At 43.6% G+C, this 12,671-nt stretch overlaps 1 protein-coding gene across 1 annotated transcript in view; it reads right to left on the bottom strand.

Annotated features, from left to right (window-relative positions):
* Positions 1-12,510, bottom strand: part of Nostrin (nitric oxide synthase trafficking) — a 48,339-nt gene extending 35,829 nt beyond the window's left edge. Inside the window, exons 1-2 of the mRNA XM_059260615.1 lie at positions 12,430-12,510; positions 1,590-1,673 (exon numbers count right to left, since the gene is read on the bottom strand). The gene's annotated coding sequence lies outside the window, so the exon portion shown is untranslated. The remainder of the gene's footprint in view (positions 1-1,589; positions 1,674-12,429) is intronic.
* Between the last annotated feature and the right edge of the window lie 161 nt (positions 12,511-12,671).

Raw genomic sequence — 12,671 nt, 5'->3', positions numbered from 1 at the left:
CTTCTGGACAGCCTGGCGGGAAATGCATCCTGTGGGCCTCAGAGAGACCACAGCCCAGTTCTGAGAGCAGGTGTCCCTGGCTCTGGTTTCCTTTGTGACCCCAAAAGACTCACTCAGCTTTTCTGAGTCTCATTTAACTGGAATTATAAAATAGCACGTTGGGATGTGCAAGCATCTCACACAGATTTTGATATTGAGAAACTCAACTAACTTTTATCACTAAATACCACACCACTGGCCATTTTGAACATGTCTGATATTTTGATGCTAGGGTTGCAATGGTGGGATTTAGGTGGTGACTGAATTACTAGAATCAAAATAAAAATGGCCATTCATAGAATTTCCCTCCTCATTAGGTGGTCTGCTAAGCGCACTTGCGTTATTTCATTTAATTCAGTAACTGTAGGGAATGGGGTTTGTTTCTGTTTTTATGTTAGTATATTTATTATCATTATTTATGTTTCTTTCAGACAGGGTGTCACAGTGTAGCTACATTGGTCTGAAATTCCCTATGTACCCTAAGCTGACCTCAAACTCATGGCAATCCTCCTGCCTCAGCCAGTTTACCTCAGCACTACGGAATTTAGCTTCATTTCTGTCGTAAAGAGGCATTTGGACAAAAGAGGAATTGTCCCAGGCCACTCACCTGGTAAGTGGTAGAAGTAGAGTTTAAACTGGGCAGTCGAGTTGGAAGTTGCTCTAAACCCAACCACACCACTGTGCTGACCCCTTTGTAGTCTACCAAGATATTACCCTCAAGAGAAAAATGGAGCAAGAACCAGAGCCGTTTCAAAGCAATTTGCCATCATCACAACGGTGCCCAAGCAGGAGTGGGAAGGTGGTTCTAGAAGCTTCCTTTCCCTCTCTCTTCATCACCATGACAAGCCTCAGTAAGAACACTGCATGTTCAGAGTCACATCTGCATGCATTAGTACAGAAGTACCTTAGCAAGTTATCAATAATGGACCATTTCATTGTTGCGAAATCCTGAGTGTTTGTGCCCCACATGCTTAAGCCCTTCACACAGTTTACTTCATTTATCATTCAGGCTGCACGTCACGATACAACCCACATACATACTCAAATACCCAGATGAGTGTGTCTGTACCCGTTACAGGAAGAAATGGAGACACAGGGAGACTGAGACCCTTGTCAAAAATCACAGAGTAGAGATAATACAGAATTCATACTTCTTGCCTCTAAGACCTTCTGGCTTAACACTATTTCCTAGATGAAATAGCATTACCAAGCCAACTATGGGCTCAGGAGTCACAAAGCCCCAGGAGGAGTCTAGCTGGGCAGCCCATTAACTGCATCGTTGGGGAGGTCTATTTCAATTGTTCAGACTCAAGTCCTCATCTGTGAGACGGATAAACATAAGAACTTTCAAGGGTTGTTACAAGGATTAAATAGGAACATCCACTAAGCATTTGAGGCAGTGCCTGGCCCAGAGTAAATCCCCAAGATCTGGAAGCCATGCTTGCGGGGATTGTACCTGCTATGTGTGTGGGGAAAAGCTGTGAGCAAGAGTTTTTCACTTTTAGTTTTTTAAAACAGGGTTTTTGCCTTAGCTTTGTCACGGTACTTACTTTTTCTTTGTGTTCTGTAGTGCTTTGCTCAGCTTGACTGCCAGTTTCTGAAGTCCTTTGGCATAGTTAATCTCCAGGTTTGCCCTGTGAGCAAAGGACTTGTTAAGTGGGATGTATTGATCAGAATTAGCAAGACCACACATAGACAAAGACATACATGGGGTGGGGAGTGGGGGAGGGAGGTAGAGATGGATGATAGGTAGATAGATAGATAGATAGATAGATAGATAGATAGATAGATAGATAGGTAGATAGCCAGATGACAGATGATAGATAGATAGATAGATAGATAGATAGATAGATAGATAGGTAGATAGATGATAGATAGACAGGGATGATAGATAGATGATAGATAGGTAGATAGACAGATGATAGATAGATAGATAGATAGATAGATAGATAGATAGATAGATAGATGATAGATAGGCAGATGATAGATGATAGATAGATAGATAGATAGATAGATAGATAGATAGATAGATAGATAGATTTAGATAGATAGATAGACAGATGATAGATAGGTAGATAGATGATAGATAGATATACACATACACTCTCACACACATATATACTCAGCCACAGACAAAGACACAGAGACACAGAGATACAGACACACACACTGACACACAAAAGGTCAGGATGAAAATGCAATGTCTTCATGAGGAGGAGATATCTATTGGCAGAAGGATTCTCCTGTCTTTCAGCAAACTCTTAAGAATACTAGAGGCTCCCCAAAGTATTCTCCTTAACTTTCTTTCCACCAGTGTTACGGGTTGGATGGTGCCTCCCATAAAGCGGTTGTAGTGCTGCTCCATAGTGTATTAGTTAGCTTCTTCACTGTGTGACCCGACCAATGCAGTGTCAGTGGAGACAGCTTTATTTTAGCCCACAGCTGGAGTATACAGTCCACTGTGGTAGGGACATCCTGCAGCTGATCACATGGCGTCCACAGTCACAAAGCAGAGTGAATGCTGGTGCTCAGCCCATGTGCTCCCATTTACTCAGTCCAGAATCCTAGCCCATGAGATTGTGCAACATGCCTTGGTCTTTTCACCTCAGTTAAACCCCTCTGAAAATGCCTTCATGGACATGTCCAAAGGTACATCTTTTATGTGACTTTAGGTCTTGCCAAGTTGACAATCAAGTTCAGAGATGAGACCCAAACACAGTTTGATGTGTCCTTATGAATGGGGGAGCACTGGACACAGAGACAGGCATGTGCATGGGAAAAGACCCTACGAACATGAAAGCAGGGGTCAGAGGAAGATCTGTAAGCCAAGGCATTGTCAGCAAATCACCGGAAGCTCGGAGGACATGAGACAGCATCCCTAAGTCAGTCCACAGCAGGAACCAACAATCTTAATCTCATCAGACCTCTGGTCTCCAGAACCATCACAGTCTTGTCCTTCAAGCCACACAGGTTGTGCTACTTAGTTAGGAGAAGCCCAGAGGACTGACACAGCTAGTGAGGAGCGTAGTCGTTGCTAATCCCATCAGCTCAAACTCTAAATAGGAGCTGGGAATAAAATGATAAGTATGATTGAACTAACCATGTGGTAGCTTCAGGGGGATCCTGCTGCCTTGACCACCCAAGTAGCTGACTGTAGGCAGATGCCCAGCCCAAGTGGCATTATTGTGGTGCTCATCCATTACTTTCTAAGCAGAACAAGATAGCAGGAAGTCGTTGGTTCTTGGAGAGACCAAATTACTCTCTTTTTAAAATTATTTATCACTTCCTAGTTATAAGTCCATCGGTAGCTACAATGAAATTATGTTCCTATTCACCTCATACACGTGTACAGTCTCTCTCTTCTTCCCCCATCCTGGTTTTCTTTTTAAAAGATGACTTCTATCCACTTAAGTTTTTTAAAAAAAATTAATTTTATTTATTTGTTTGTACTTGAGTGTGAACACACTGCAGTACACACTCAGAGGTCAGAGGACCCCTCAAAGGAGTCAGTTCTCTCCTTCCACTGTGTAGAGCCTGGGAATCAAACTCAGGTCATCAAGCCTGGTGGTGAGTGCATTTATCCACTGAGCCCTTCCCTATAGAGCATTAAATCTAATGAATGCAATATTCTTGACTCACAGTGCTGGGCACGAAACAATTAGTAAATATTAATTATTTGATGATGCTGGATCGGAAGGATCTTTAGATATCCAGAGGGAGATAACCCAGGGGGAAGAGCGCAGTCCTCTATGCCATTGTCTAGGGCAGCTAGGCCAAGAGGGGGATGCTGACAAGAACAGCCTCTCCTTCACAGTTCAATTTCACTTCCAGAATGTTCTCACAGGTTCTACAAAGAGGCTCAGAGACTGAGTGAAAGAGAGACAGCTAGCACAAGGAAATACTGCTTTCCTTAATATTGGTAGCTTCGTTAGATTCACAGGGAAAGAAGATGGGTGTCAGGAGGAGGCTCTTTGCTTGCTTTCAGATGATTGGCAGTTTCTGAGTCTGGCCATCTCTGCTCCTGAACACCCACCCATATGCATTCTCTCTCTTCATTCTGCAGCCCCTTTCCAAGAACTCAGGTTGACCTTGAATTTGACAGGGAGCTCAGGGTGACCTTGAATTCCTAATTCTCCTGCCTCCACCTCCTGAGTGCTGGGATTAAAGGCATGTACCACGTCGCCTAACTTTCACAGGCTTTCTCTCAAGAAGGTAGAGACCCACCCAAGGAGATTCACTTGCCGAGCCAGACTTTTCTTGCGCTGGTATCAGTGTCAGGGCAGATTTGTGAGTTTCCAGATTAAAATTCCTGTCACCCACACATGAAGATTATGTATCCAAATCTGTATCTGTACCACTTTGTCACTCTGCAGATACTTGACCTGTGCTCTGTTTGTCCACAAAATAGCAACACCCAATGTTTATTGGGCCCTTACACCATGCATGATACTATGGTAAGCATTTTAGCGCTTTTTTTTTTTTAAAGGTTTTTATTATCGTTATTTAGCACGGGGAGGAGGCACCACAGCACAGGTTTGGAGGTCAGAGGACATGTTGATGGAGCTGGTTGTTATTTCACCATGTGGGTCTGAGACTCAAAGTCAGGTTGTTAGACTTGGAAGCAAGCCCTTCAGCCGCTGACTCATCTCTCTCTGGCTCATTTTTATTTGTGTCGAACCTACAGTGACTTACATGGGGTGGACATGATATGTCTATCCATTTCCGGGAGAGAACACCAGGCCCCGAGTTGAGTTGGTCGCTCTACTGAGGACACATGAGAAGGAGGTGACACAGCTTTCAAACCTGGGCAATCTAGCCAGAGAACCTGCTGCTCAACCACGCTGCTCCCTTACTCAAGACGCGGAGAATGGCTGTAGATACCACAAGGCGGAGAGGAGAGTCAGACAAAAGTGCATTTGAAAACATAGCGCTGCTCACTTCAATGTTAATCACAGTGTTGTGACACACTGCAGCTCCCACGGTGTGGCTTCTAGACATGCCACTTCCAGCTGTCCCAATGCAGATGCAAAGACCCTCTGGACCCCCCAGGGCCTTTCTTGAGGCACCCATGTGTTGTAAATCAGTTGGTGAGTGCAGAATGGAGATGATGGGGATCTGGCTATGAGGCAATGGAGGAGGACTCTGGTCTCAGACGCCATCAGCTTAGCTCATTGAGGTTAGGCTGAGTTGGATCAAGTGTCTCTGACTGGCAAAACTGTGCTCTTTATCTCTACATGCAACTTATTGATGACCCCAGAGGACTTTAGAATCAGCCAAACAGAGCAGGCTGTAACCATCCACTTTTGCCTTCTAATTTCTGGTGCCCACCTGTGGCACCCCAACAGAGGAGTGTTCATCAGAAGGAACTGAAATGACACACAGTGAGGAGGAGAAGGAGGAGGCAGGGTGGGACATTGTCCTTCAGGCCCTCAGTGTCTTTTACCTTAGCAGATGTCCATGACTAAATTCCAAGGCAATGACCAATTTCCTGTCCAATGACTCAATTCATCACTCTTATAGGAAGTCATGTTCTAAGAGACAAACAGTGACATCTGTCACTTTTGTAAGCCTGAGTGATTGTGAGTTTGTAAATTGAAGCAAAGACTACCATGCGGTTTTCTGTGATGTGTGTGTAAGTGGTGTGTATGTATGTGTCTGTGTGTGTGTGTGGTGTGTGTGTGTGTATATAAGTGTGATATGTGTGTGTAACTGTGGTGTGTGGTATGCGTGGGTGGTGTGTTTAAGTGTAGTGTGTGTGTGGTATGTGGTGTGTGTGTGTGTGTGTGTGTGTGTGTGTGTGTGTGTGTGTGTGCAGGCATTCTAAAAGGATATCTTTCAATCCTTTCGGGCTACCTACAGAACAGACTGTACCTTGGCATTTTCTTGAGGCAGCACAGGGACTGGTTTTATATTCTCTCTCTCTCTCTCTCTCTCTCTCTCTCTCTCTCTCTCTCTCTCTCTTCCTCTCTCTCCCTTTACCCTTATTTTTTCCCCTAAGACAGGGCTTCTCTGTGTACCCCTAGCTGTCCTGGAACTCACTCTAGAACAGGCTGGCCTCGAACTCACAGAGATCAGCCTACTCTGCCTCCCTAGTGCTGGGATTAAAGGCGTGCACCACTCCCACCCAGCAGCATCATCCACTCTCTTGAAGGGAGCTGCTTTATCATGTTTCCCAGTCAAAAAGCAATAAATGTGCGAAAGGAATCCAGAGGGGTAGAGCTTATCTCTAATCAAGTAATGGAATTCTCTTTCCTTGTTAAAACAACCAGGAAGAAGCCAGGAAGCACACTGGGCTTCCTATTCTCACTGTCTGCCATTGCTTCCTTCCACTCTACAGACACCATTTGTAACATGAGTGAAGAGGTCTTGCCCAAGCAACGGCCTTTTCATGTGTGAAATTGATGGTGCCTAACTTTAGCTCAGAATATTCCAGTGAGTTTTAAAGATTCTGAGCCGGGGAAATGACACTTTGACTTTCCATCCATTTACATTTTAGTTTCCTCTCAGCATGCAAGGCAGGTCAATATATTTTTATTACTAATAATGAGAACCAACCAATAAGTCAAAAGCCAGTGTTGAACCTAGATCTTAAAATAAACTTTGCCTTTGACCCAGAGAAGGCACGTAAAATCTGTGGTTTCAGATTTAGTAGTTTTGATGCAGCAGAAGCTGTGAGAATAAGTGACTGTGTTCATTTCAGAGGATTCTGCTCTAATAAACTTACACAAAAGAATTGTTTAAAGGCCTCTGGTTTCCTCTGTGTCTGTGAAGAATTAGTTAACACTGAACAAAGGTCTTCTCATGCTAAAGGAAGCAGGTAACTGTGCCTTCTTCTGAATCAAGGATGTCAACAATCTCAATAGACTGTGTTGTCCTACTGCCTTCCACCTCTCAGCTTGAGCCAGAACCAACTTCCAGTTGGGGCTGGGTGTACTGGTGTTTTCCGTTCAAGTCTTATCATTTTTCCTTTAGAAAGGCAGCCACAGCTCATAAATCAGCTGTATGTAAAAGTTACCAGAGGCTGGGAGTCATGGTGCACACCTATAATCCCAGCACTGTGGAGGCTGAGAGAAGAGAATCAAGAGTTCAAGGCCAACCTAGTCTACACAGTGAGTTACAGTCCAGCCTGGGCTATAACAGAGAGCAAGATTCAAGTTCAAATAAACTCTACGCACTTCCTAAAGGTTATCGAAGACGGTCATGGGGGCAAAGTGGCAGGATGGAGACAGTGGTTAATGAGGACACAGTTGTGAGAGGCAGGAAGACTAGCTGCAGATGTTGTGCGGCAGGCTAGACTGACTATAGGCAACTATGTACACTTCAAAATAGCTAGAAGGGGGGAGGGGGTTTCAAAGGATTTCCCCACAATGTCATGCAGATGCTAATTACCCTTATTTATCCATCGCATACTGTATACATAATGTCAAATTATCATGTTGTACCTAGAAATATGTGCAATTATGTGCCAACTTAAAAGTTAACAGGTAGGGCTGGGGAGAATACTTGCCATCACGCACAAGGCCCTGGGTTCAGACCCTCAGCACTACCAAAAGTAAAAATTAGCAACCAACAAGGTAGCTGCCGGCGATTGGAATCAGGTCAAAGCTCCGTCCCTCCCGTGACTCGGTGCTCACAATCACTCAGGCTTACAAAAGTGACAGATGTCACTGTTTGTCTCTTAGAACATGACTTCCTATAAGAGTGATGAATTGAGTCATTGGACAGGAAATTGGTCATTGCCTTGGAATTTAGTCATGGCAGGACAGTCACCAAGATGGAAGACAGATCAAGTCTCCCAGAACAATAAAGGAAGCCATGGAAGGGAAAAAAAAAATCTCTGGCTAGAAAGGGAGTGTAGAGGAGAGACAGGAAATCTTGGCCATGGGTGAGGATAGAAGGAATGAGGACAGGCTATCTCTGCTACAGGCCTTGGCTGGGTATGGTCTCAGACATCATGGTGACATCTAGGCATACCTGAGGTTCTTGTTAAGACATCCGTCTAAGAGGAGAATCTGCTTCGGAGAAAAGCTGTTTGGACATTCTCACTCTGTGGTTCTAAAAGACATGTAGGAGTGTGTGTGTACCCAATAGTCTGTCACATATATGTTGAAAGCTCAGTTAAGACTTATATGGTGGGCTGGAGAGATGGTTCACCAGTTAAAGGTGCTAGCTGCTCTTCCAGAGGACCCAGGTTCAGTTCTCAGCAACCATATGGTGATTGATGTACAATGATTTATAGTGGGATCTGATGCCCTCTTCCGGAATAAAGGCATACATGCAAATAGAACATTCATACGTAAAACAAACAAACAAACAAACAAACAAATAAATAAATCTCTTAGAAAATGACTTGTACGGTAGTAAAAAGGGAGCTGAGGCTGGAAGAAAATGAGCAGCGTCTAATACTTCCTTTCATGTTTTTAGCCCTTTTGTTGATAACATCTGCAATGAGTCACTCACAGTCTACTACATGTACCCTTCTTCTGCTTTTAATGTCCATGGTGGTGACTCTTCCATCTGAAAACCTGTTCCCGAGCTTCCTTGCAACGGAACAATTGATTTCCCATCGCAGCTGGTTTAAACATTAGCTATGGTGATCCGGGAAGCCAAACTCTCACACATAGCATCTGGAAATAATGCCCTTGGCATTTTAAATATGGCCTGCAGTTGTGCTACAGTGAACCCGAGCACTTTGACTTTAAACATAGTAGGAGCTGCTGGGGGTCTCTGGCTGAACCGGAGTTTGAGACTGCAAACCAGGGAAATAGTAGTAACTCATTGGGCAGAAGAAGCTGAGTATGACGACCACAAGTTGCGGAATATTCCGGTAAAACGTCATTTTACTAACCTGTGCAGTTTTCTATCACCTCCAATTAGAAGAAAGCAAGAAGGAGCTGAACTAGAGAAGGTGACAGTATCTGGGGTCACAACTCCACTGTGAGTCCACTTCTATGCATGCCTGAATGCAAAACTCTGCTCAGCAGAACTGCATCCAGTCAGGACTCCCAGGTAAGGTGTCTGGAAATGTAAACCTCCAGGGATACTGGAATCCTTATTCTGATAATGTAGGTATGACATTAAAAAAAGTCTTCAATGATTTTTTACATATTTATTCATCCAGTCTGCAAATATTTACTAAGTGCTGTGATGTCTACTATCTGCTGGCCACAGGATTTGCCTTCCTGATTTCCTGTGTCTTCTCCTTCATTTTGCATGTCTACTATACTCATTCTGAGACTGCTGCTTCACTTGCCTTAGGATGCTTTCCCACCTATATCTAATGCAAATAGAATCTATCATTGATTTGTATAAAATAAGCCCACCCATTTAAGAGGAAACATCCCTGGCCTTGCAGCTGAAGGAAGACACTTAAGGACAGATACATGTACCCCTCTCTTGGGCTATCAAACTATTGAAACAATGAACCTCAATAAATTAAAATTTCCCAAAGCCTTAGGCTGGGACCCTGGAACTAACCAGAATGGGATCTTGTCCCTTGAAATAGAGTTTTAGTTCAGACTATTCAGTTTGTAAGACCACCTTGCAGACAGTGATGGGCCGGTGCTGGGCAAGACACACCCGGACCAGCACTGCTTAGTTGTGCATCCCTCCTGCCCTCAGCTTCAGCCTCGATCTCATGTCAGTCACCCTGGAGGTGGTCTTGTGGGTCACTGGATGTCCTTATTTGTATTTGCTTTTCTCAAAGTGGCCACATTGAATAAATATCCTTTCTTTGAGTTTCATAACCATTTCTTTTGACACCCAACACCCCCTTTGGTGTGTATGTGAGGGGGGGGGGTTACTCAAGTGTGCCACAGTGTGTGTGCAGGTCAGAGGACAACTTTCAGAAGTCAATTCTCTCCTACCATCTGGATTCTGGGGACGGAGTTCAGGTTGTCAGGTTCGGCAGCAAGCATCTTTACCCCCTGAGCCTCCTGACCAGCTTTACTTTTGTTTTTGTTTTTCTGTCTGTGTTTTTTTGGGGGGGGTTATTTTGTTGTTGTTGTTGTTGTTTTGCTTGAGATACAACCTCACTATATAGCCTGGGTTATAGGTAGCCACCATTGCCTTAAACAAGAACCAGCCTTTTGTGTTCTATATGATTAGGGAAGGAATTTCTGAAGTCATAGAATGAGGCACATTAGAGTGAATGTGCCAGGTGTACTGCAGTCACTGGGCCTTGTGGACTAGTTTTGTCCAGTCAGCTCAAGCACAGGAGGAAGAGGTAGTGACCTCCAAATTACATCACTTGGTCTGATCCAGGGGTGTGATGCAGCAACCATCTTTGCTAACTAACTCATTAGATTTTGGACTAAAAGTACACCATTAGGAAAACATTCATATATTAATAAAGTGCTTATGTCCACTAGAAAACAATTCTCTGCATATATATCCCTCAGGTTAACTGGATTATCAAATAGTTGAGCATGCCCAGGCACCTGGGCATCTTAAGTAGGAGGGGTCACTTCAAATGAACAATTATCAGGAGCCAATATAAAGTACCCCAGCAGTGGAATCCTGGTTGAGGAAAATGATTTGGCTGTTCCAGTTTAGCTTTACAAAACATCTGTCACATGGTCGTTCAGCATTATTCAAGGTCAGGATTTTATTAAAGCATTATATCCATACTTCACATTTATGTTGTGCAGTTTTTAAACTCAGAAATGTGCTTGCAACTTTGGCCTACAGCATCCTATAGATTTTCAGATTCTAAATCTGGTCCATAAGGAAGGAAAACCATGAAGGGAGATATCTTTACTGCCCAAGGGTTCTGTGTTTGCCCCTTGAGAATGTGGAGATGGCGGCTTTCACACATTGAGAGGGCAGGTACTGGTCCTGGGAAGGGACTTCAAGAGAAACACGGGTAAGAAGCCAGGATTCTGGCTGTAGAAGAAAGTGAAGCATCAGGTGAACATCTGGATAAGGGAGAAACAAGAAGAGAGTGGAGAAGCAGTGGCTGGAAGTCCACCGTGGAGCCTGCTGTAGTTGGGGCCACTATTTTAATCTCTGTCACCTGTCTTCATAGCTGTCTACCTGGCACTAATTTTGAACTCTTGGACACTAAATAATCAAGACCAGATGACTACCATCTGGGCCATCTGCCTGGTTAATCAGTATATAATTCTTCCTGCTTTTCAGGGAGAAGAGACTATTATCTAAGCAAAGAGTTGGATTTATACAATAGTTAACTCGTCTTATTTAAAAATAATTTCCTTTGAGGCCAATAAAATTTTTTTCTTATAGATGAAACACTGTCTTAGATTGCACCCTCCCTCTTCTCTTTTGGAAAACCAAGGCAGTTTGACTATTAGAATGGAAATATATCTCACTTAAACTTTTCTTTTCTTTTTTATTCCATTTGACAAACTTGTGTTTTTCTTCATAAAAAGTCGTTACAGCTCTCCCAGCCATTCACTGTCCTGATAAAGCTAATGTTTTCTTTTGTTATTGATTTGCTAATGAGGAATGCTCTTAACTCACGGTATCTTTTTGTATGGCACATACATAAATTGTGCGTGTGCGTGCGTGCGTGCGTGCGTGCATGCGTGTGTGTGTGTGTGTGTGTGTGTGTGTGTGTGTGTGTGCAGTGCTCTGGGGATTGAAGTACCACACATACTACACAAGCACTCCATCACAGAGCTTCATTGCCAGCCGTACAATATTTTAAAGTTGAAACAGTTTCCTTTTAAAACATGACAGTCTCTCTTAAAAAGTGGCTTTAGAATTTTTTATCATAGAGATGTCTAGAGCAGAGCAAAGGCCTAGATGACCCTTTTGTAAGCCAGCTCCTTTCTCTGGTTCTTTAATTTTAAGCAGATCCCCCCTCTGCCCTTTATTGCCTGAGCGAAATGTGCTCATTTTAGCCCAGTGAACTGCTTTACTCACAGCCATGCTTAGTAGTAAGAGGAGATACTAACAGTAAAAATGGTGGCTTCGCATCCATCCATTCATTCTTTAGAAAATGACTAAAAAGATTGAAGACCAGGCTCTAAGACGTTCTTATCATACGATGGGTAAGACATAGCCCCTGTCCTTGGGGTGGAAGGGAAAACATAAACTAATAATCGAGGTCAGTGTGAAAAGCACAATAATTGGTGTATACATCAGAAGTAAGAGTGGGCCCCTGGGAGCGCGATAAAGTCAGTGTGAGGCTAAGAGGCTTGGCTGAGTCTCCCTAAGCAGAAGTCCTCTGTGTGGTTTCTTTATCTTTATGGCACCAGTTGATAAATGGTCGACGGAGGAGGCGCATTCTTCAACCCAATTCCTCAAGCACCAGAATAGAACACTGTGTTCTGGAAAGCGGTGCAGCTTCTAATCACCCTCCAGACATGTCACCACTAGCTGCAACTACAGAGGAAGAATAGCTTGTTGCAAATGTGCATTTTGTACCTTTGCTGAAGGATGGATGTGATCTGCTTGCAGAAATTCTCTCCATTTTGAGCAAACTCCTTCAGGCTCTTGTATACTTTATTGTACTGGGGGAAAAAATGACAGGAAAATTATGACCACCTCCACAGATAGCACACCCATAATTCAGAATGCTGTTCTAGTGATGACTGCCATCGTAAAGGCCTGTGCGGCTAAGGGGGGCACACATTTTTGGATGACTGCTTAGCTCAATATTAAGTCTC

Source organism: Peromyscus eremicus, chromosome 4 (assembly GCF_949786415.1).
Source record: "Peromyscus eremicus chromosome 4, PerEre_H2_v1, whole genome shotgun sequence".
NCBI classification, from domain to species: Eukaryota; Metazoa; Chordata; class Mammalia; order Rodentia; family Cricetidae; genus Peromyscus; species Peromyscus eremicus.
This window is presented reverse-complemented; position numbering and strand designations above follow the sequence as displayed.